Here is a 25,728-nt window from a genome sequence, read left to right as displayed (position 1 = left end):
GCGGGCGGTGACGACCGGAAAGCAGAGAAGAAAACTCTTTAGTGGCGGGTGTTTAGACAAGGTAGTCAGTTATTTTTGACTTGATGTGGTTCCGTAACGACAGCTTGAAAGCACCCTGACTCGCATTTTTACAAACCGTCGGCAACTCGTTGTGCAGCTTGCACCCAACATAAGCGACCCTTTTCATACCGAACTCGGTTCTCGGTAGGGGCAAGATGAAATCACCTAGTTGTCTTGTAGCTCGATCATTCTCTGAGGTTTGCTCTCTTATTGGAAACGTTGAAGCGGTGGTAGTGCTCAGGTGACATTTTCGGACGTGGGTCAGCATTTGGAGTTTTTGGAGGGCTCGAAGAGGAAGGAGTGAGTCGGCCGGGTTGGAATACAAGAGGCTAGTTGGGTACAGGTACGGCTTGCGAAAGACGGCTTTGATACACCTGTTCTGTATCACTTGCAGGTCATGGAGGTGTACAGCATAAGCAAGTCCCCAGGTCGTGACAAGGTAGTTTAAGCGGGAGTGGACAAGGGAGAAGTATAACTTTTTGAGGCAACTAATAGGCAGGAACGATGACAGCTTCCAAAGTATTCCGCAGATTGGAGCTAGTTTCTTTTTCAACAGGTCGATGTGTGCTAACCAGCTCATCGTGTCATCAAGAGTAAGACCAAGGTACGGGTACTGGTTAACTTCTTCAATCTGTTGGCCGTTGAAGACTACAGCCTGGCGAGCTGGGAGCTGCTTCCGGGGTGATCGAATCAACATGTACTTTGTCTTGGACAGGTTCATGAAGAGCAGGTTTGTTTGGAAATAGTCGTCAAGGAGTTCCAAGTCCTGGGTAATCTGGCGTTGAATCAGAGCACAGTCTTTCCCGTGGTAGAAGACCGAGGTGTCGTCGGCAAACAGGCGTGTTGTCCCCTTGAGTTTCAGCTTCCCGATGTCGTTAATGAAGAGCAAAAACAGAATCGGTCCAAGGTTGCTTCCTTGCGGGACGCCAGTTACAACAGGACTGAGCGTACTGCGTACTTGTCCGAGCGATACAAACTGGAGTCGGTCAGACAAGTAACTCTCAATAACTGCCTTGGCTACACCTCGTATGCCGTAGGTTTCCAGTTTTTCCAGTAAGAGTCTATGGTCGATCGTATCAAACGCCTTCTTTAAGTCGATGAACAATGCTCCAACGAGTTCTCTTTTGTCCAGCGAGTCGTAGATGTCATCTACTAGGTTACACGAGGCGGATAGTGTGCTCAGACCCTGCCTAAAACCGTATTGGTGGGCGTAAAGGAGTTTGTGCTGAGTGATGAAGTCTACAAGTCGCGAAACAATCAATTTTTCAATGACTTTGTCCAGGATGGAGAGACAGGATATCGGACGATAGTTGTTTGCTTCCTTTTTGTCACCCGACTTATGCACAGGTGTAACACGGGCCACTTTCAAGACAGCAGGGTAGACTCCAGTTTCAACTATTTCGTTGAATACGTCAGTCAGCAGGTGCGCGAAGAAAACGAAGTTTGCTTTCAAGAAGGAAGCGGGAATTCCATCTGGGCCGGGGGATTTTTTTGGATTCAATGCATTGATGAGGGCGATTGTCTCGTTGATTGATGCTGGTCTCAGGAACAGGGAGTTTCCCTCAGGTAAAGCAGACAGGGTTCCAAATTTGTGGACTTCACGATCGCTGTTGATAGTTGCTGCAAGGTTGGGTCCCACGTTGCTGAAGAAATCGTTGAAGTGTTGAGCTATCTGGTTCGAATCCGTTGTCTTGTTGCCGTTGATCAGCAGTTCGGTTGGGTAAGCGCGAGAGCTGTTCTTCCCCATAGCTTCGTTGATGACCTTCCACGACGCCTTTTGATCACCGGAGGAAAGCTGATTACTGTAGTAGTTCCGCTTGCATTCAGCCTTCTCCTTCTGAAGTTTCTTGGAGACATGCGCCAGCAGTTCGGACAGGTGGGCATCATTCGGATTACGCCTCTTCCGCTTCAACGTGTTATCTTTTATTTGGATAAGCTTCCATAAGTGGAGCGTCATCCATGGACAGTGCCCTTTGACATTGACCTGGGCTTTGACAGTTCTCGTACATTGGGGCAGTAGGGTATTGTAGCAGTTAATTACGTGAGAAAGCTTCTGATCAGCTGTTAAGGTTTGCGGCAACGTTGTAATGCGATCGAAGAACAGTTGGTTGAGACGACGGTGATCAATGATCTGCTTCTCCAGAGTTCTTTTCAGGATCGGTTCAGCCCTTCTGAATGTGGAAAGGACCACACAATGGTCACTCAAGTCAGAGGGAATTGTTTCATTGGTAACCGAGTGCGATAGTTTCTCATCACATATCACATGGTCCAGAATATTACCACTCGCCGGTCTCGTTACAAAAGTGTTCGTAACCACCATGCCGTACGATGATAACAGGTGAGAATACTGCTGCACAATATTGACCGAGGGTTTGTTTACGGGAATGTTCATGTCACCGACTATGATACAATCGTGACCATTTTTAGTTTTCGACAAGATTTGATCCATCTCGTCAAGGAACCGAGTAGCACCAAATGACGGTGGCCTGTACACAGCATGGCAGTCTATACGTTTGTTTAAGGAACGTAGCTGGCAGTGTATGTGATGAAATCCGTCAGCTGTTCGGTTCTCGAGTACATCCATATCAATATCGTTCCGCACGAACACAGCCAAACCTCCGCTCGATTCATTACGACAGGAAAAAGTTGCGATGTATCCATCCAAGTTGTAAATACAAGTTCGATCTGCCTTCAGGAAGGTTTCACCAAGCACCAACACATCGATACGTTCTCCATACTGCTGCAGCATCTCCCGTACACCATCAAACTTGGCCAGATCGTTCATGCCCCGTATATTTAGTTGAAGAATTTTCAGAGAAACAACATCAGTACAAAATTTATTTACAATCCACTGTTGCATACATTCAAACTCAATATTACAATACATAGACATAATTTAAGTAGTTTACAGTAAAAATCGCTTAGCAGCTAGATCAACCAGATCACTACCATCAACGCCAAGATCGACATCGAGAGATCAGTTGAGTGTAAGAGCGACTCATCACGCGACCGTTTAGACTGCTGCAGTTTGCGGACATCCAGGAGGCTGCGGACCTTCTCGACCTTCGAGTCTGACGATTTTTTGGTGAGAATTACCCCGTCTCGACCTGGCCAGACATACTGTATGTCGGCTTGTTCCTGGAGAGATCTGACGTCCTTCAGTAACTTCATACCGAAGCTGGTCATCTCGTCGCGAATGATGATTCTGTTCGTCGCAGGGCCCGAACCAGCACCTAGAGCAGATGTAAACAGCAAACCGTGGTTCTTCTTCTTTGCGAAGAGGTCCTCCTTGTGTTGTTCTTCTGCGAAGACGACTCGAATCGGCACGGATTTACTGGTTCGCTGGGAAGGATCTTTCGACACCAACCGAGTAGCTTCAACGATAGCATCCTGCGGTAGTTGACATTTGACGGCAGCTGCAATTTGGCGCACGAGTTGTTTGGTGTCCTCAGTTTGGGTTGTTGGTACGCCCAGAATGACAGCGTTTTTGATGAGCGCAGCTCTGTTGACTCGATCAAGGCTTAACTGCAGGTCGCTGATTGTTTCGTTGGTTTGCTTCTGGTCACTCTGGAGGTACCCAACGTCCTGTTTCACCTTCACGTAGTCCCGCTTTACAGACTTGATCTCCGTGACGAATACCTCGATTTGGTTCCCAACGTAGGTGTTGAACCGTTTCAGGTCCCCCATGGTTTGTTGGATATCATGCATCTCGGTGTTTGTTTTGCGTACCTCGATGAGAATTTCGCTCATGACTTTGTCGTCGATCCCGCTGAACAGCGTTGGATTCTGGCAGCGATGATGAATTTCACAACATTGCACTGAGCAGAAGTAGGGCTTCGCTCGTAGCGCAGCAGCTGATGACCCGTACACTCCTTTGCATTCTGTGTGTTCACTTTTGTAGCAGTTGACACAGGTGACAATTTTGGTTGCCTCAGGCTCGGCAACTTTACACACCGCGCAAATACTCGGGTCGGCAGACATTTCCACCGAATGTTTTTTTTTACAAACAAGTGGGGGCAGCGATAAGTGACAGACAGTAATAACCGGCGAACAAGTACTGCATCAGCGAAAATTCTGGAACTTAAGCTATCATCTTATTGACAACTTATGAGTAAGTGTAACGTCTTACTACGCTTCCCAATGGAGTATATTTACCAGGAAATTAGGAACTTTTCCCTCAAGATTCTTGCACTGTCCATACACCGGCATCCAAGATAACACGTTCACCTGTCCTCCGCCTCGTGATCTTCACTTTTCACGTAACTGCAAATACCACGAATCAGTTTTTCCTCCTTAAAAACTGTTAGTTTCAGGACACTGTAGAAAGTGATGTGCTCGTCACTTGCAGGGTGGCAGCTAGGTACGACGGTACAGGCCTCTCCTACACAGAAAAAAAAATGTAAAATTACGCGACACTGAAACCATGTTTTAAACGTAAACATGCTCAATGTAAATTTGAAATTCAATTTAAAATGATGAATTGCATTTAAATGCCCTTCATGTAAAATGAGATTCAACGTAATTGATGATTCTCATTTAAACCACTTTTTTGTTTTGGAAAATCACTCATTTGAAAATATGAAAAGCACGTAAATGAATATCTGATGGAATGTTTTTTAAATGTAAACTCGAATAGCTTTTAAATTTTGAACTTGCTTTGCGAATGACAGCTCAAAGGCTGAAAAACAATTCAGCTCAATGTTGTTGTTTGGTGCGGGTGAAGTGAAAGTGGTTTTGCATTAAATGTTGAATTTTCCTGTGAAAACAACAAGCTTAGCTAATGTCCAGCCAGCTTCTGATTTCCCGAGACTGTTGGGTAACAGCAGAGCGCTCCGGTTAAACGCGGGAAGATGCCGGAAGGTAATAGTGTTCCATCCAGGTTTAGGTGGCAAACGATGTTTTGGTAAGTGTTATAATTAAATATCGTTTGAAATTAATAAGAGTAGCTTTTGAATGGGTACTTCTGTACCAAAATAGTATACCTTAAAATTGATTATTTTTTCCGCCTGTCACAGATTAACGCCATCTAGCATGTCCTGGATTTCTAGGGTGGGATTGCATACAACTCTTCCGGAACTCGTCGAAAGCGTTGACGGTTGATACATCCGATGGCTTCGATTTTCCCGCGCTGGTGAATTATGCACCGGTTCCGGTTTGGTGGACTTTAGCACTTTAGGACACTTTTCTTCCAAAAACGCCACCGAACCAAAGACCCTCCTCCAGCGAAGGCGTTGCTTCTTCGGTTGGGTTCTAGGCAAGCAAGGGTCTGGGGGTAAATTTTCAATAACTCAAAAACTTCGGCAATCGATTGTTGCCGTCTTTGCCCTTGACAGTCGAGATGTTGCAGAAGGCTTTTGTTGCTGCCGCAGGTTCCCGGTCGATGCAAGGTTCGCTTTCTGACGGGTGAATGTTTCAAGTGACGTTACTTTCGTCCCCTCCGCGTTTCGCCAACCTTCCCTCTTGCAGATTCTGCCGCTCGATAACGTATTCCGTCGCTCCGGCTCCTGCACTATTCTGGACCGTTTTTCACCGTTCACGTCGGCTTCCGACGGATATTTCTAAACCGAGGTGTTTTTACTGCCGTTTCTCCTGGGAACATTCCTTTAGTTTGAGGCTCGAACTTTGAGCACTTTCTTCTTGAACTAGATGACAGGTTTTGACAGTTTGGACCAGGTGCGAGGGGTTGGTTAAAGACGCCCCTGTGACTGAAAGTATTGTGCCGGGCCAAACGCTAATCAACGCAGTGTATAGTAAGGTGAGGTGGAACAAAAAAGGGATTTCTAGCAAAACAATGCAAAAGGGCCGTTGTGGGTTTGTAAACAAAGAGTGTGTCCTGCTCACGATTGAAGATGTTTAAAGCGAACACTCTTTGTTTACAAACCCACAACGGCTCTTTTGTATTGTTTTGCTGGATTTTAGTTGAGGTTTTGCAGCACGACTGTGCTTCAAATGTAGGCGGCGCCTCTTTTGAGGTTACTTGCCTAAAATCGTATGCCTTTTTGTCGGGTTGAAGAACTGATAGGATAATTTCTCAAGATTCCCTGCATCAATCTAAATAAAACTAGTTTCCAAAGATGAGAAAAACCATTTGCTTTGAAATATTGAACATCACATACATATTTGTTTTAACTCAAAAAAATTAGTTTCCCCTTTACATTTTTTATGATTTTCGAAAGAAAGTCTGAAAGTTCAAATTGCTATTTTTTTTAATTCAAAGAAATATTACAAATGTTTAAGGTACCGTCTTCAGGGGTGTCATAGGGTCTGGGGGTTGAGATTGGTTCAAAGATAGGTCAAATTGATCTTTTTCACTGATTTTGTAAGTTTTTGCCAAACAAAACTCTGAAAAAGTCAACCTTTGGAAATATTTTCTAAGATTGTTCGAAATGTACTCAAAATGTTTAAAAGTCTCTACTTCCAACATACAAGCATTTAAAAACGATTTACTCGAACAAATTAGCCTTGACATAATTAGCACGTTCTATCTCATCTTTTCTTAAGAGCGAGTCCAAGAGCAGACCATACTCATCTTGCATCGAACTAATCAAACTGTCTGAAATTTTCAGGGGTTGTTTGGAAAACTAGCATCTAGGCATCTGAATGGAACACTTATTTATTTGAGTTTGAAAATAGGGTCCTAAAGCCCTAAGAAAATTTGTATGTACACGATTAAAAACCATTTCTGAACACTTTTTTCATTTTAATGCAAAAAAAAATTTACAATACAACATTTTTTCGATAGATGGTCCCCTTGGAACGAGCTGTCAAGTAGGACCTTTTCTGTCAAGAAAGGCAGCGAAGTATTTGAGCCCTTTTATATGCATACACACACTATTAATGCCTCATTTCATTTACGGTAATGTTATATTTTCTAAAATGAATGTTGACACAGAAAGACACCTACAAGTTTGCTTCAACAGTTGTATCCGTTTCATCTACAATTTAAGGAGATTCGATCATGTTTCACAATTTCAAAGGTCAATTTTTGATTTGTCTTTGAGCAAGTTCTATCAGTTTCAATTATTGTTATTTTTATTCAAACTTATACATTTCAAAGAGCCGCAATATCTTTTCGAAAGTTTAGTTTTCAGTCGTTCAAATCGCACAAATAATATTATAATACCAGTTCACCACACTAACTTTATGGGAAATTCATTCGCAGTTCGAGGCGCACGTTTGTGGAATGATTTGCCGCATAACTTAAAATCTATAACTTTATTTAGTGAATTCAAACGTAGGTGTAAAGAGCATTTAAAAAATTCTATTTGAGTTTTGTTTTGGTTTTTGATTAAGCAATGCCTTGTATTACACACTCTTTTATAACTACATACACAGCTGATAATCAATCTTAAATTTATTACTGAATTCTACTTAAACAAGTAATTTGTCGTATTATCGACATTTTTATATCTTTAGTTTATTTCGTTTTAGTTTTTAATTTAGTTAGTAATTTAGTTTTAATGAAACATAAGGTCCTTATCATTTAAGTCAATGTATACAAAAAAGGTTGTACCTTCGGTATATTGTTGAAAATAAAATACAAATACAAATACAAATTATTTAAATTACATCGAATTTTGCCTTAGTTACAGCCTTTTAAACCCTCTACAACCCAACCCCGCCTTTAGACGTGCTTCGATTTAAAAAATCGGCAAAAATCAATTTTTCTACAAATTTTCGATCTTTAAAAAGCATTTGAAAGAAGAACTCTTAAAATTTTAGGAAATTTTTGGTTTGGAAGTTTTACTTGTTTTATGTGACTTTGCCAATTTTATTTAAAAATGTAATTTTTTTAGCGGTCAACTTTGGTTGTGTTTTTTACTAACATTGTCTATATTTTAAGTACAAAGAAGTGGTGCCATTTTATAGCAGAAAATGTGAAAAACAGGCAAAAAAATTAAAAAGTGACTGCAAAAAAATTAAAAAATTAGATAGGCAAAATGTAATGATAAGGTGTTAGAATAGGCCAAATACTAACAAAAACGAACATAAACTAAACAAGATAAAAGAAATAAGAAAAACATAAAACAAGAGAAGTAAAGTTTTTCGTAGAACAAAAGTTGCTCAAAATAACACGGGAAAAATAAAAAATTTCGAAAAAATATTTGAGCAGTAGAGGGTTAAACTTTTTGATGTTTTTGAACCATTTAACGTTGTGTCCCGATTTGCCCCACATTCCGTTGACCTACAATGCTCATATTTGGCGAAGATACTAGTTTTATACACTCAAACCCCGATGGTTTGACACCAACTGTTGCCAAACGAACGGGGTCACTTTTTAGTTTGACACCCCTTTTACACGGAGTTCACACACACTACCAAACGTTTGTTTTGATAGTGTGTGTGGACTTGCTCTCAAAACAATTGTGTCAGTCTACAGTCTTTTTCTCATAGGAAATACAGACCACCCTTGGACAAAGTGCATAGAAAGTACCCTTTTAATGGTTATTCTGATTTTGAGTGTGGCAACGCAGTCTCTGATGCGAAATAAGAGCAAGCTCAGTCACAGGGTCACATTGCGTAATTTTTTTTCGGAAACGTCATTTAAGTAAACATAAACATAACGGTAATTGAATTTCTTCGTTGACGGATTTGTTTGCTTCTTCCATGATTTTATCTCGAAGTACCCAACTTCCAACAAGTTGCATGGAGCATCGTGTTGCAGCAATGTTGGAGACGATTTTAGATCCTAGGCTACCAGTTTTGGGTGATATCAAAATCCCTTTTTTTTGGTAAGCAAAATGATATCTTTTAAGCAATGCCTAATATAACTTCCTAATGATTCCAGCGTCGATATCACACAAAGTCCTTTATGCTGCAAGGATTCTACCGACTTTGGCCAACAACGTTCAGACGAGCAGCCATAATCTAAACAAGCAGCTGCAGCTGGAAACGATTGTTGTCGTAGGTACCGGAAGAATCGCCTCGGCCAACTTTTGTTTACAACCAAAACACAAACATCAAGTTGGCCTCGAGAAGATGAACAAACCGAACTTGGTGCGCTGAAGCAATTTTCGTTTGAGGACAAGACCACGGAGTTCATTCGGAAAGCGTCGAGATGGCAGTGAATCGGCACAACGTAGATTTCCAGTCAAATCTTGGTTGCGGAATCGTTTTTCAGCAGCGAACGCACCTTCCAGTGGTATCAACGAATGCGGTTTGGCCAGGTCAAGTACAACACTTCAACTGGAGGCAAATTACTGTCCGGTCCTGGAGCAAACTATTGGCAAGTAGTCGACGAGCAAGTGCTACTCTGTAAGTACATTCCGTTTTGTCAAAGTCACAATTTTTACTGCATCAGTTTTCTTTTTCATCACTTTGTTCGGCAATTTATTTTTGTATTGCTCCGCTGAAACTAGAGTCCGAATCACTTTTCAAACGCTTTTTTACCTTTATCGAATGGGTGTACTTTTGAGATTTTAATTATCACTATTGAGTATTCAGCAATCATGTAGAATCCTCAAATCTGATGAAAAGAATACAAAAGTATATTTCCTTAAACAAAAGTTTACATAAACGTTTGAATTTTCCATCGGATTCTAGATTCAGCGGGGCTAAAAAAAATTTTTGGGTTTGGTAAATTTACGTTATTTTCATCGGAAATTTACACGATTTTGAAATATTTTGCTTAGGCAAGTTTACATCGGATGGCATGTAAATTTCCGATAAAACAAATTTAAATTAGCATCATTAATGACGTGCACTTTTGGTACATCATAAATGATGTAAATTTACCAGATTTTTTTTTTCTGTGTAGGGGATCTCCGCTGAAGCGTAGCGTATCCTCACCCATTGACCTGCTCGATCAGATCGCAACGAAGGGACGAACCTGGTCCGGGTTGTCACCTTGTCCGTCATCTACTCCTTCTCGGCGACCTCCAGCTCGGCAATATTCGCCATCGAGACCATCTTGATGCTCGATCCAATAACCTGGATCTTGTCCATGTCAATCGGCGTGTTGGCGACCAAGATCATTGCATTCTCGATGCGCTTCGACTGGTGCACACCGGGCTTCTTGTACAGCAGGAAACCCTCGTCCAAGAACGAATCCTCGAAGCAACTGCATCACGGCATCGACGACCAACTTGGCAAAGTACTCCTTTTGCTGGGACCGAATCCTCGAGCTGAGCGTCGTCCAGGAAATGTTCATCATATCCTCTCTGAACTTTTCCGCATCCGTCGAATTGTCCTGAGCTGCGGCAATCAGCGCCGAACGTGCCGCCTGCGTGGCCGCTCTCCACCCGGCGATAATCGTCTGCGGGTGCAACTTTCGCTCGATCAGCTTTTCCGGCTCGCACAGTCTAGACCGCCTTCATAATCGTCGGCCCCCTCGATGGTGACTTCAACCTGGCCGGCGCTGCGGCCGTGCGCCACCTGAATCATGTCCATGTCCATTCCCTTCGGGCCGAGTGTGATCTTTATCAGGTCGCCGATGGCCATCACAAACGACGACAGCCGGGCGATTTCGTCCTCCTCCTCCTCGGCAAACGTTTCGGCGATTCGCTGGGGGAAGACCACAATCGGGGCAAAAGCGTACAGGATGTGGTGCGCCATTCAGTGGTCAGCGGGGCCCGGCACTGTAATGGCCCCAGTCTAGGTTAATTTACAGCCAAGCACGTCGGTTATTTGCCTACAAAAACAACAATAAGGATCACAATTAAAATCTCTTAATCGCACTGCTAAAAAAACATTACCCTGCAACTTTTTTCCTCCTAGAGAAGGCGCACGTTTTGCCGACCGGAAAAGTTAACCTTATTCCCGGTGTGATCGGCGGCTCTAGCACCAAGAGCTTAAAATGACTGGCGGAGAATCCTGACGCAAACTTTGTTCTGTGGATGGTAGAATCGGTGTTCACACCGGAGCAAACTTTTCCGGCCGTCGACAAAAAAACTAAATTTTTGCTGTTTTTTTTTCTTTCTGTCAAAACTGCTTGACAAAAACAAAAACAAATACCGAGTTGCCAAACATGACCAAAAACTGCTCGACGGCAAGGTTGCAAGATAAATTTCCCTGGTTCAAAAGTCGAGCAGACGCTGGTCGCTTTAACTCGCTTTAACGCGCGTTAACTTGCGATAACTTGCTTTAGGGTGGCGTTATGTGAAAACTCGGCACGATGAGTAGCGTTGATGCTTTTCGAGCTCGTTTTTGTGCGTTTCAGTGTGTTATCGCGGAGTGACATTCCCCTCGAGAATTTCCCCTAATTGGAATTCTGATAGAATTATGAATAAAATTCTGCTAAAACGCTCAACCAAACCACAACTGATAGAATTGTTTATTTTTTGATGTCTTGAATTTCTTAAATTTTATATAGAATTTTTAAATTGATTGGAATGTTTGCTTGGTTATTTTTTAATATTTGTTTATTTAATTTCTGCTTTTTTGCTAAAATTTTACAATTACAGATTTATTAGCGCGGCCCATGGTTTTACCATGAAATACCTACTACGGAAAACGGACTTGAATACTTCGACAATTTTAATTCCGTTTATCATACTGCTTTGTCCCGGGACCATAATTGACTGGTCCATCCCGACTGTGTCCACGGCGGGAAAGTCGACATTCATATCGCAAAGTTTTTAAGTTATGTATGTATCCAAAAGAAAATTTTATTTTCATAATTTTTTCACACTATACAGTTCACAAAATACACACTTTCCCTGGTTTGGTGCGTCGTAGCTCGCGATTCCGCACTCGGCCAGCTCGGCAGCATGTTCGCCATTAGGTTCCAGGTCGGAGTGTGCCTGATTGGCATCAGCACCAGATTCAGCGATAGTCTTTGCAGGATCATCCACTCAGGCATTTCTTCCGGCTCGACGAGTTGATAGGCTTGATATTGCACTTGTACTGTTGTCTTTTGTAATCACCACACATTTTGCCGGAAGGAACAACCGAACGACCGATCACGGTGCCTAGCTGCCCTTCTTGCGAATCTTGACCGGTCGTCGTCCGTCCGGATGAAACCGTTCCCGGAAACGGCATCGCTTGTAAATACTCCTTCTTGACCTACATCAGCAAAAGTTGCTTCTACGGGATGGTTTCCGCTTGGCCACCTGAAAGTAATAATTAAAATTATTAAACAACTTAAAATTGTTCCGGTGTAATGTAAAACTTACCCAAATCAATTTTTTTTCCGATCAAGCCACTAACTTGTCCACCAATCAACAATCGAAAACTTTTATAAAATCAGTTTCCTCAGCAGTCGTATGACAGAAACAAAATCAGCATGTTTTGAATGATGTTTACAAACATCGCTTGTTGGTGTGCGAGAAACTCGCACGAAACTAGAAATAAATCGAGTGCGGCACTCGCACTTTCAGTTCCAAGATGGCGGCGAAACTCGTGCGACACTCGCGCTAGTTTCTTCAAACAAACACTTTGACAGCTCTGAGTGCGGCACTCAGTGCGGAACTAGCCCTCAAACGAACGTACCATACACTGAAAATACGCCACCCTTTTTTTCCAAGTGCCCAAACACTTGAATGATTCAATTAATCCGCATCTTAGATCTAATTTGTTTGTGTTGAAATTTCAATCCAATCCATTATTAAATTCAAGTGTTTTGGCGATTGACTTTTTGGTATTTTTTGACACCTTGTTTTCATTTGGGTGGCTCAAACTTTTCAAGTGTTTTGCTCATGAATGTTCCCCACTGTGCTGAACTATTCAAAGTAATGAGCAAAACACTTGAAATTGATCTTGTTTTGATTTGAAATCCAGTTTTGCGACAGCTTCGTCGGAATTTGCTTCGTTTCCTCATTTGAAAGTTTTGGAGGTCCGGTGTGTTCGTTTTTCGCAGACCGCTTGAGTTCGCTGCCGCCATGTTCCAGTCCAGAAAATTGCCTGCCCGGTTTGTGACCGCGAAGATGAGCATCACCATAAGGCTGTGTCCTCGGGCTCGGGCTCCGTATGGCCAGCGGAAGGGCTTGGTCTCCCGGGCAGTAGCCAACTTTGATGATAAAGTTCCTTTCCGGACCCATTTGGTGAGTGGGGAGAGATTTTTTTTGGGATTTGTTTTGATTTTTGAATGTATTTTGTATGATTCACAGGAAGGATGCGAAAGAGCTGCAGATACCGTACCAGGTAGGCGGTGCCAGTGATAAACAAGATTTGGATGCATTCAACTCAGGGGCCATGATATGCGTCATTCGACTGGTCAAGGCACAGTTTGATTCAAACCACCGCGGTTCTGCATCAACAAGAAGATTCCCCATGGGGCCTCCATCTCCGCCGGCACCGGTGCTTCACTCGCCAACGCTGAGAAACCTCCCAGGAAGCAGTGGTGGTGAAGAAACCGATCCCGACCAGGAAGACAAAAATAACAAAATTTGTACACGCCAGGTTGATAGAAAATAAATGACATTTCCTTACATAAAAACAAATCGAAATCCATTTCTATTACATGCAAACATGCATTGATTAAAGAAAGAAAAGCCATTTAAAACCAATAAATATAATATAGTATTTCATGTGACACAACACGTCAAATTCAAGTGTTTTGCTATTGAATTGACAGCTAATTTTGTTGCCCAAAATTCAAGTGTTTTGCGATTGGTTTTTAAGTGCACTGTATAGCAGGGTCAGATCAAGGGTAGAACACTTGATTTAAAAGGGTCATTTTTGTTCAGTGTAAGTCTCACCCAAACAACTCACCATTTCCTAACGTCGATATCTCAGCAACTAATGCTCCGATTTTTAATGTTAAAATATGAAACATTCGTAAAATTTTCCGATCTTTTCGAAAAAAATATTTATATTTTAACATTTAAAATCGGACCATTAGTTGCTGAGATATCGACATTAGAATATGGTGGGTTGTTTTGGTGAGACTTAGAAAACTTAAATTTTCGTGTTTCTTTTTCCTAAAGCGGCTGTATCTCAGCAACCCGAGGTCCAATCTTCAATGTCTCCTGGACAATTTTATAGCAAATTTTCTGAACCTTAAAAAAAATTATTTGGAAATGGTCACTCATGGTCAATATTATTAAAAATCGAAAAACTGAAAATATTTCGCTAAAATCAAACTTTCGGTGGCTATATCTTGATAACGGACACTTTATCAAAAAATCTGTTAAGTTGTTTTCGATTGCAAATTCAATTTTGCATTAAAAAATAACGTCAAATTTGTTTTTGCATGAAATTTCGATTTTTTCCCAGAAATCACTATTTTTTCAAAAATTCATAACTTGGTGGCAGATTTTTTGACCATGTTTCTCTATGGCTCAAAAGTTGCGGATTTTTGTCTCCTAAAACATATCAAAAAATAACGAAAATCAAAAAATACGTATTTTGGGAAATTGAGTTTTAGTGAAAAAAAAAATTGATTAAAAAATTTGCAATTTTTTTCCGTGTACCTATTTTTCTCTCAATAGTCCTCAACAATACATACAACTTTGCCGAAGACACCAAATTGATCAGAAAATTCACTCAAAAGTTTACATACCATTTTTGTATAGACAGCAGCCAAAATTGTATGGAGACTTGTATGGGTGAACCAATGACACAAAATGAATCTATGACATTTCCCCGAAACCCACATTCCCGAAAAGACATTTCCCCGAATGCCACATCTCCGAAAAGACACTTTCCCAAAATGTCATTTACCCGAAAATCATTTCCCCGAACAATCCATTTCCCCGAATTGCCACATCCCCGAATGGCGACTTCCCCTAAAAACCATTTTCTCGAATGGCCACTTCCCCAAATTTTCCACATCCCCGAAAATCATTTTCCCGAATGACCATATCCCCGAACGGCCATTTCCCCGAACGCCACTTCCCCGAACCCGGTCAGGCGGGTATGCCCGTTGTCCAGAACCGCGCGCGAAGTATCATGTTCACAATAAAACGTTCAAAAAATTACGAGTTTTTACGAGCGTTTTATTCCAGCTTCACTTAAATTTTGAATATTTTCCAAGTCTTTGGAGTAAAAGGATTCCGGATTCTGAGATTTAGTTACTCCACACGGAGATACCGTGCCCAGAAATTTTAACAATTAAAATTGTTGATTTTACTTTCGTAAATTTTAACAAAAACGTACTTGTTACTGCCAATATTCCGTTAAAATAACTAAAATTTAGTATTAATTTTATAACCTGTTTGTTAAAAATGCTAGAGGCAAAAAGCTAACAGATTTCCCGAACTCGAATGAACGTGCTCGACTGTTAGCTTTGGTTTTAGGAAAATCAAAAATTTTGATGGTTGAATATAATTTACATTTGGTTGAATATTTGAAAGATGAACTTGGGTTTGTTTACGTCTGTCATTTGAAGTCAGGATTCGAACGAGAGCGGTCGATTTGTTGAGTTTGTGTTGTTAATTATGAAGTGAGAGGATATGAAAGGTGCAAATTACACTATTTAGCTAATGTTGAAGTGGCACATCAAAGTGTTGCAACTGGGGAGGTGGAATTGGTGAGTAGGTTTGTTGATGATTTCTTTGCAGGTGATAAACTATGAAGAGCAAGAGGACGACCTTCGCCATGAGGACCTCTAATGCGAGAGAGTTGAACACGTTAGAAGAATGTTTGATGGAACGAGAGGGCAATAGAAGGGAAAAGCGGGCCGACTCTTCACGTATAGAGCAGCCCGGGCAAATTTAACAAAATAATGGTTAATCCAAGTAAGTATGGGTTTATTTTTGCACAATAATTTATCTAATGTGATTCTTATTAGAAAACTGGATCATTAAAAAGCTTCGTGCTTTCGACGGATAAAATCTTAATGAACCATTCTTTTTTCAGAATCATCAATTATAAAATACATAGAAATGCCATGTGTCAACATAAACAACATAAAAAATAGAGATGAAGTAAAATATAAAAAAAATAATATATAAAATATATAAAAGAAGATAATTATTATCTTGAAAGTTTTGTTGCAATACGACTGCTCAATTAACTGGTAAGTAAAACTCAAAATATTTTTTTCAGAAATCGGAGTACGTTGAATAAATTGAATCGAATGCAATGAAAGTTTGTTGCCAAAAGTAATTGAGCAGTTCTCTACGGAATCGGTCTTTTTTCTTTAATTTTATTTTTTGTATTTTTTAATCCGGCTGAAACTTTTTTGGTGCCTTCGGTATGCCCAAATAAGCCATTTTGCATCATTAGTTTGTCCATATAATTTTCCATACAAATTTGGCAGCTGTCCATACAAAAATGATATGTGAAAATTCAAAAATCTGTATCTTTTGAAGAAATTTTTTGATCGATTTGGTGTCTTCGGCAAAGTTGTAGGTATGGATATGGACTACACTGAAAAAAAATGATACACGGTAAAAAAAAATTTGGTGATTTTTTATTTAACTTTTTGTCACTAAAACTTGATTTGCAAAAAAACACTATTTTTAATTTTTTTTATTTTTTGATATGTTTTAGAGGACATAAAATGCCAACTTTTCAGAAATTTCCAGAATGGGCAAAAAATCTTTGACCGAGTTATGAATTTTTAAATCAATACAGATTTTTTCAAAAAATCGAAATATGGGTCGCAAAAATTTTTCAACTTCATTTTTCGATGTTAAATCGAATTTGCAATCAAAAAGTACTTTAGTGATTTTTTGATAAAGTGCACCGTTTTCAAGTTATAACCATTTTTAGGTAACTTTTTTGAAAATAGTCGCAGTTTTTCATTTTTTTTAAATAGTGCCCATGTTTGCCCACCCTTGAAAAAAATATTTTTGAAAAGCTGAGAAAATTCTCTATATTTTGCTCTATTGAACTTTGTTGATACGACCCATAGTTGCTGAGATATTGCCATGCAAAGGTTAAAAAACAGGAAAATTGATGTTTTCTAAGTCTCACCCAAACAACCCACCATTTTCTAATGTCGATATCTCAGCAACTATAGGTCCGATTTACAATGTTAAAACATGAAACATTCGTAAAATTTTCCGATCTTTTCGAAAAAAATATTTTCAAAAATTTAAAATCAAGACTAACATATCAAACGGGCCAAACATTCAATATTACGCCCATTTGAAATGTTAATCTTGATTTTAAATTTTTGAAAATATTTTTTTCGAAAAGATCGGAAAATTTCACGAATGTTTCATGTTTTAACATTGTAGATCGGACCTATAGTTGCTGAGATATCGACATTAGAAAATGGTGGGTTGTTTGGGTGAGACTTAAAAAACATCAATTTTCCTGTTTTTTAACCTTTGCATGGCAATATCTCAGCAACTATGGGTCGTATCAACATAGTTCAATAAAGCAAAATATAGAGAATTTTCTCAGCTTTTCAAAAATATTTTTTACAAAGGTGGGCAAACATGGGCACTATTTTAAAAAAATGAAAAACTGCGACTATTTTCAAAAAAGTTACATAAAAATGGTTATAACTTGAAAACGGTGCACTTTATCAAAAAATCACTAAAGTACTTTTTGATTGCAAATTCGATTTTACATCGAAAAATGAAGTTGAAAAATTTTTGCGACCAAAATTTCGATTTTTTGAAAAAATTTGTATTGATTTAAAAATTCATAACTCGGTCAAAGATTTTTTGCCCATTCTGGAAATTTCTGAAAAGTTGGCATTTTATGTCCTCTAAAACATATCAAAAAATAAAAAAAATTAAAAATAGTGTTTTTTTGTAAATCAAGTTTTAGTGACAAAAAGTTAAATAAAAAATCACCAAATTTTTTTTTACCGTGTATCATTTTTTTTCAGTGTAGTCCATATCCATACCTACAACTTTGCCGAAGACACCAAATCGATCAAAAAATTTCTTCAAAAGATACAGATTTTTGAATTTTCACACATCATATTTGTATGGACAGCTGCCAAATTTGTATGGAAAATTATATGGACAAACTAATGATGCAAAATGGCTTCTTTGGGCATACCGAAGGCACCAAAAAAGTTTCAGCCGGATTAAAAAATACAAAAAAAATCGAATGACCGAAATCTCAGAGAATTGCTCAATTGTTAAATTAATGCAGGAGCGGCCGTGGCTGACTGGTTACGGTGTTCGCTTTGTAAGCGAATGGTTCTGGGTTCGATTCCCATCTGCTCCCAACGAGAAAGTTAAGAACACATAAATTTGAAATGATGAATATGAACGAAAAATCAAAGTCGCTCGAGGCGGGGTTCGATCCTCCGTCCTTTGGATTGGTAAGCAAAAATGCTAACCACTAGGCCATGACGACTTGGTGAGCGTGGACTGGAATTAGGAATACTGTTACAGAGAGCGAGTTGTGGCGCTATAACCACGGCAAATAGTGTCCAGGGCATTCGTGGAAATACAATGTCCCATCCCAGTGGGTCCCGGAGTACCAAACCTTCTTAGCATGGTGCTCCCAACGAATACAACTAAAATCTCGGAGCGTATGGTGGTGTGTCCCCACGCTTCTTCCTCCCCTGTCGATTCAGAATTGTGTTGTTGTTCGAACACTCCGTGCTCAAACTCAACCCAATTACGAGTCATCTCTGCGATACGGCTTTACGCAGTAGGCCTGGCCGCTTTAACGCTTGTGATGTTTCAATGCATTCCGATGCAATGGCGCACTACAAATGTTAATAAATGACAAGAAGAGTGCTAGGCGTCATCTAACCTAAGGCACTCTCCAGGATCCCTTCGAAAGATTGGCTGCGCTAGGGTCTGATTAGATTAGATTAGATTCGCATTCGCATTCGCATGGAGATGGTGATCTTAGCGGGTTGCAGACTGGATTTCGTCATGTATATGTGATGATTGTCCAGCCCAGGTTGCTTAGAAATTGATTAAAGGGAATTAAAACCAATTCTACTCGAACAGGACAGGCAGCACCATGAGAGCCATCCATTGCCGGCCGCTCCCATCTCCACCATTCACCGGGGCAGGAATAAGGATTAGGAGCACGGGAAATGTTGATGCTTGACTTACTTAGAAAAAGGTAGCGAAACCGCAGGCTCTTTTTCCCAACCCTATTGTGGAACTCGATCAAATTGACCGTTTGACCAAATTTAATTGAATTTAAACAACAGGGCTGCGTAAGTGTCGCGTGGAGTTGGTAGTTGTGTGGGGTAAAGGTCTGGGATTCGCCCTAAGCAAGCGATACGACCAGTGGCATAGATGAAATTAACGGATACCATTTTATTCTCAAGGCAAGCAATCGGATGCTGCTGTTGAGACAATTCCCGTTTATTTAATTTTCCATTAAAATTTTAAAGTATGTTGTATTAATCTCAAAGCTCAGATGTTGCTGTTGAGAAGATTCCAGTTTTAAGATTTTTTGAGTCTTTTTAGTTTATTATGAAAATATTATTCTCAAGGCAAGTTATCAGATTCTGCTGTTGAGAGATTCCCGTTTAATTGTTGAAGAAATTAATTTTGGAAAGGTTCTTTCTTAGACAGCCGGCTGTGGAAAGATCGAACAAAATCAAATGAGATTAAGAGGTGATCATTTACACTCACTTGCTTTCACATTAAGGGGTCATCCTGCTGAAAACTAATTCAATATAAAAAAAAGACTAGTTCACAAAGAAATTTGGATGTGTATTACTTTGTCCCCCTTTTTGTTCAAGATAGTTCACAAGTGGTTAATTTTGGAGTCGTTATTTATCAGTTTAAAATTTACTTCAATTTCAATGTTCACTTCTTTTAAAAGAACGAAACCTCACAACTTGTTTACACATTTTTCTAGCTCAAAATTAATTATGATTTCACTTTATCTAGCCCATTAGTTCATCAAAGAAAAGGAAAGCTCGGAACAAACTCACCGGGTTCATCCTAAGCCGACGTGTTGAATCACATTATCCAAAAGGAGCCTTGCGTCAAGTGTAAAGCTGCCGTCTTCCAACATACTGCCTAAACTCACGTCGACGAAACACAAATCAGGAGCAAATTTCACTATGTACACTGTGATAGCAAAAGGCTGTCGCTTAAACTTATCTAAATAAAACCAAAAAAAAAAAAAAAACTAAACTTTCATCAGAGCACACACGCAAATCACTTTCCTTTCTTCCTTTGTAAATAACTTTTCTTTCCAATTGGATTTTAATCTCGCCATGATTTCCCGTTTCTGACTACGTGAAAAAGAACTGTCATTATACATCACAACAACCAATCAGCAACGCGCTCACGCTTGTGAGGTTAGCCCCTGACAGTCGACCAAACAGTCGACTTAACCGTCGATAGAATAAGAATAATGTAATATGGAAAAGTAAAAAGAAGACACAATCTTGTCGTTTAATTCGACGCTAAATGAATTTTAACTCAGCTTAAATCAATGAACTCCATGTTACTATGAAAAAGGCTTCCTCAATTTGTATTTAAACACTACACTCGCGTCCGAAGTTAGCAAAATAAACCCGAAAAACGCGAAAACACTGCGGAGCGCTTCACCGACCAACCGACTTCGCTCACAGACAAACAGATCCCCCGGTCTGATTAGATTAGATTAGATTAGATTAAAAGTAATTGTTAAATTAATGCAACCTTGGTAAGTAGCATTATTGATATTTCTTCTTTTCTCAATATAATTTCATTTATTTACATTCCTTTTTTCAGTTTATAGCCGAAATTAAGAATTTTGTATTAAATTACTAATATATTTCACATGTCTATTTGCAGCAAAAGGTTCACTTTAGTGAAAATTCTGTGTCCAACCACAAGAAAAATACCTTAGACCATTGTAGATGATGATGACTTATCGGATGATTTCACAGTTCTGGTAAGTGGATACAACACTTAATTTTATACAACATAATAAAAATATAAGCTTAAAACTTGGTGAAAATTTTGCTCGATTTCTATTTTTCAGGAATTCATGTTAAATTAAACATCTTTTTTAAATATGTTTAACAAAGTTTGTAATAAGCTTTTTCATTATTTTTAGTATAATGCAACGTAATTTTTTAAAACATTAGTCAAACTTCACATGTTTTATAAGAACAGTTATAAAAGTTTTGTTTTGATGCTTTTTAACAGTAATTAAACGACTTAATGCAAAAAAAAACAAATTAGTACAAAACGTTAAATTTTTAGGCAGAATAAATTCGAAAATAAAAACACTCAGCATTAATTGGTGAGGCATTATTACAAAATTTACTGCAAGTTCAATAAAAATATTGCTAACAACAGCTTATTATTGACTACATGTATGAATATTTTTCTGTATTCAAGTAAGACATTACTTAAAATATAGCTAGAAATTCGGCCCAGCTTATATCGTTAGATAATTAGAGAAAATATATACCAACACTTACATAAATTAAGTCTAATTAAGAAATGTTTTGTCATAAAATACTAATAATTTGCTGCATGCAAAAATATTTGGGTTGATGCAACGAAAAAAAATAGTTGAAAAATAGTTGAAAAACATTTCCCAGCCAGTTTTTAACAGAATATTCCACAATATTTCAGCTGAAAACAAGAAATTTTTAGTGATTTTCTGAAAAAAAATTTCTAGCAGTCGACTGCTAGAATTTTTTTCGGCCATTTAACCAACAAAAATGGCAATTCCAAGTATTTTTTTAGTTAATTTTAATTACCGGTGGTCAGCAATTTCGGGTTAACAAAATCAACAATCGATTGTTGAAAAAAAGCTGTGTAAAAAATTAACCCATACTTTTAGCACAGAGAACAGATGTACATCACTGAACAAAAAGCGTCGAAAAACCTGTGTAAATATTTAAACCAAGATACGTTGAAAAGAGCTAGGGTGTGCATCATCCGCCTAGATAGGGCCACTTCAAAAATCATGATGACCTACAGTAGCAGAACGTTGGACTATCCATTCACTGCACAAAACATTCGGAACGAACGACATCAGACCAATGTCCGACTGTCCTTCATCGTAGGGGTACAATTTTACGAGCAAAAGAAAATAACAAAATCAGCTGTGAAGGTAAACAAAACGAAATCAGAGTTAACATGTGGAAAGGTACTATTTTAAGCTATCGTTCAAAAAAATAATTTTTAAACAAGTTTTCTGCTATGTTTTTTTTTTTGTAATGTTAATGCATTTTTGCATTATTTGCAGTCAATTGAAATTGTACTGAAGTAAATTTAGTTTATAAACGAGGAAAATATTATTTTTCTGAGGAAATTATTGAGCCATTATACATTGTTAAGTCAAGTAATCTCAGCTGCGACGGTGGCGCCGCCAAGCTTATCCTTTACACCCTAATTTCTTTGATGCAAGATTGTATGCAACACATTTTGTGAGTGCTACAGTGTTTACACACAAGTTCGAGCCTAAATGTACATCTGTTCTCTGTGCTTTTAGTTAAATTAACCAAGATTTTCTTAGATTTGCCCCGGCCGGTCACTCCGTGCAACTGCCTTTCAAAAAGACCTGACGCCGCCGAATCCAACAAAAACTCCGACTATGACAAATGATGTAGAGAAGGAGAACATCTTGAGCAGAGTACATATTTCTAATGACCAAATCTGAACAGCTGCGTGCCGCTTAATACATTTGCTTATTTTTCTCATTTCGTCGCAGTTGAGCTCAATGCCTCATCTTTTGACCTACATAGATACCCAATATTCGATTTCAAATCTGACACACTCTGAAAATTGCTGTAAGTGCGACAACTGGCCAAAGAGGTTTCAGATCAGAATGCGTTTGACACACGTACATGCCCTACTACCGTTAACGTTTGTAATTATAACTCGGGACCTTAGCAACACAGAAAAAAAAATGATGGTAATATTCCTCAGGAAATGGTGACAGATTTTGTGGCTAAAAAAATGATGATTTTTACCCCAGAAAATGATTAATTTTCATCAGTTTTTGATGAATATTCATCAGGTTCACAGTTTTACTCATTTTTTATGTAATATTACTCAAAAAAGGGGTAATATTCAACCTACCAAATTTTCAACATTCCAAAATTCAACTTTTTTTTCTGTGAACCAAATTCAAACAAATTTCAGGACAATGCACAGAATGGTCAACCAAATAAAACGTGTTTGTTATTGTTTACATAGCGTGCTCTATTTTTCGTTTATTCAAGGTCAATCACCAACACGCGTTTTTTTTCGGATCGTTAAAAAGCGACAAACGACAAGACAGCACGACAGCGTCGATTTGATACATTGATCATTTCGCTTTTTTTGCATTTAGTTGAAAATCAAAATACAGTCCATACTCGGTTATACAAAGGCCTTGTCAAAAGTTCACTTCGGGTAATAACCCCTAAACTACTTTAAAGTGATATAGTAATTTTAAATCCAAAATGGCGGTGATGAAATATAAAAAAAAATCATTTTGTAATTCAATAATCAACTACACTCAAACCCCGATGGTTTGACACCAACTGTTGTGAAACGAACGGGGTCACTTTTTAGTTTGACACCCCTTTTACACGGAGTTCACACATACTACCAAACGTTTGTTTTGATAGTACGCGTGAGCGCCGTGTAAAAAGTGACAGTTCGTCACTTTTTAGTTTGACTTTGACCAACCAACGGGGTACAAACGAAAAAGTGACCAACCACCGGGGGTTGAGTGTATTTAGATTTAACTAAAAAAAAAAACCTAGAACAACCTTAGTTTGACTTTGACCAACCAACGGGGTACAAACGAAAAAGTGACCAACCACCGGGGGTTGAGTGGATTTAGATTTAACTAAAAAAAAAAACCTAGAACAACCTGATTTCTGCGTTTCGAGTCGTCGCTTAAAGATATCATTGCTGTGCAATCCTTACCACGTAGATACCGTTTTGGAAAAATGTGCTTTGCGGAAAATTGCGCATACAAAAAAAATCTTTTATATTGAACGTGGATGTGTGTGTGTGGTCCATTCCAATACCCGCTAACCGGTAGTGAAATTATGGGAAAGTATAATTTGTATCAGACTTTGTATATGGTCGTTGGGCATTGTCCGGCCTCGCCTTAACATAGAAGCAAGCACCAGACGGATCCTTGATCTATCTTAAGACTCCCAATTCCTTCAGGCAAATCAGGGATCAGAGCGTATGAGAAGAATACAACATGTTTTATAACCTTTAGATGGCCGACTGGTTAGAGTCCCAGACCATCAATCCAAAAATCCCACCTGATTCTGTTTCGTTTTTGTTCATATTCAAAGTTCAAATTCTTGATTCCAAATTTCAAAGGTACCGGACCGGGATTTGATCCCTGAACCTTCTGCTTGTGAGGCAGAAGCCGTAACCATTAAGCCATGGAGCCGGTTATCTTTTTTATTGAACGTGGATGATCTCAAAACCCCGCTTTCTTGAAGTTTCCGCGTGGTTTATGAATGGCCATCTACGGTTATTTGTTTTTTCTTCTTTTTTTCATATTTAAAAACACACGTAGAAGAATTTAATATTAAGGTCATACTTTTGTAAAAATATCCCTAAAAACAATTTAGTTTATATCTAAGTTAATATCATTCGGGAAAATAGAACTTTCGGGGAAATATCCATTCGGGTATATATAAATTCGGGAAAACGACAGTTCGGTAAAATGGTCATTCAGGTAAATGACATTCGGGGATATGGAATTTTCGGGAAAATGATTTTCGGGGATGTGGAAATTTCGGGAAAATGATTTTCGGGGATGTGGAAATTTCGGGAAAATGATTTTCGGGGAAATGGCACTTTCGGGGAAATGATTTTCGGGAATGTGGAATTTTCGGGGAAATGATTTACGGGGATATGGGATTCGGGAAAGTGGGATTCGGGAATAAGGGATAAAACCCACAAAATAGCTTATTTGGTCAAAGGGAAGGCCCCCACAAAGTTTGAGCCAAATAAAAAAATATAAAAAATAAAAATGGACGAAATCGGCCGATTTCGTAGAGAGAGTTGCTCAGATGCAATTCTACCAATATGTTAGAAGCATAGTAAAATGTTAAAATAAGATTAAGCAAAATCTTAGAATATATATTTTGGAGTTAAACTGAAAATTGTGTCGTACTGTGCTAAATGAATGGACATGAAAGAATTCCTAGGGGAGTGACACTTCGGTTTTGCCGGTGCTGGAACCTCGAGCTCGGAGCCAGCACCGGTCTGGAACCTTGCCTGGAACTTTGATTAAAAAGTAGCGATTTTCTCTAAATCTGTTTAGCGTGCATCGCCTGCTAGCTGTCACTCTCAATCAACAAAATCAAAACAAAAGCACGTTTTTTCCGTCCAAGTGTTGCAAGAGTTTTTCGCAATTTTTACTAATTTGTGCGTTTCTTCCGGTGCCGTGACCACCCGCTGGACCTGAACCGTGTTGGGCCGCTGCTGGTGCAGCCGGAGAACACCCGGAACGGGCGGAAGGAGCGAATTTTGGCGACGGAAAAAAATCACTTAGCTTTCGCGTTGAACGTCGACAGTTCTGTTTGCGGAACGTCGGAGTCGTGTCGCAAGAGGACGATTCCGGAACCACGTAGGCACTAGCGTGCACAGGGTAGGGCAACTGCCCCACCATCCACAGAAATTTGTTCTAAATTTGGTCAGGGGGTATCCGCAAATGACGTATTTTTCAAAACGTTCAATTATTGGCCCACCTTCCTCAAAGAGCTGGGCACGCTAGTGCACGTAGGACCAACATCGGCAGAAGCTCGAGGACACGTCGGCCATCCTGCACGCCGTGCTCGTACACTCCGGGACAACCACGGCAGCCACTACGTGGTGTACATCAATCCGAAGAACGACGGCAAGTGGTGCAAGTTTGACGACGACGCGGTGTCGCGGTGCACTCGCAACGAGGCGATCGAGCAGAACTACGGCGGCCACGACAACGACC

At 39.4% G+C, this 25,728-nt stretch overlaps 1 pseudogene; it reads right to left on the bottom strand.

Annotated features, from left to right (window-relative positions):
- Window positions 1-5,643: 5,643 nt before the first annotated feature.
- Window positions 5,644-16,043, bottom strand: LOC128092526 (T-complex protein 1 subunit beta-like; annotated as a pseudogene).
- Window positions 16,044-25,728: the final 9,685 nt, after the last annotated feature.

Source organism: Culex pipiens, chromosome 1, assembly GCF_016801865.2.
Source record: "Culex pipiens pallens isolate TS chromosome 1, TS_CPP_V2, whole genome shotgun sequence".
Lineage (NCBI taxonomy): Eukaryota > Metazoa > Arthropoda > Insecta > Diptera > Culicidae > Culex > Culex pipiens.
Note: the sequence above shows the minus strand (reverse complement) of the source record. Positions and strands in the feature narration are given on the sequence as shown.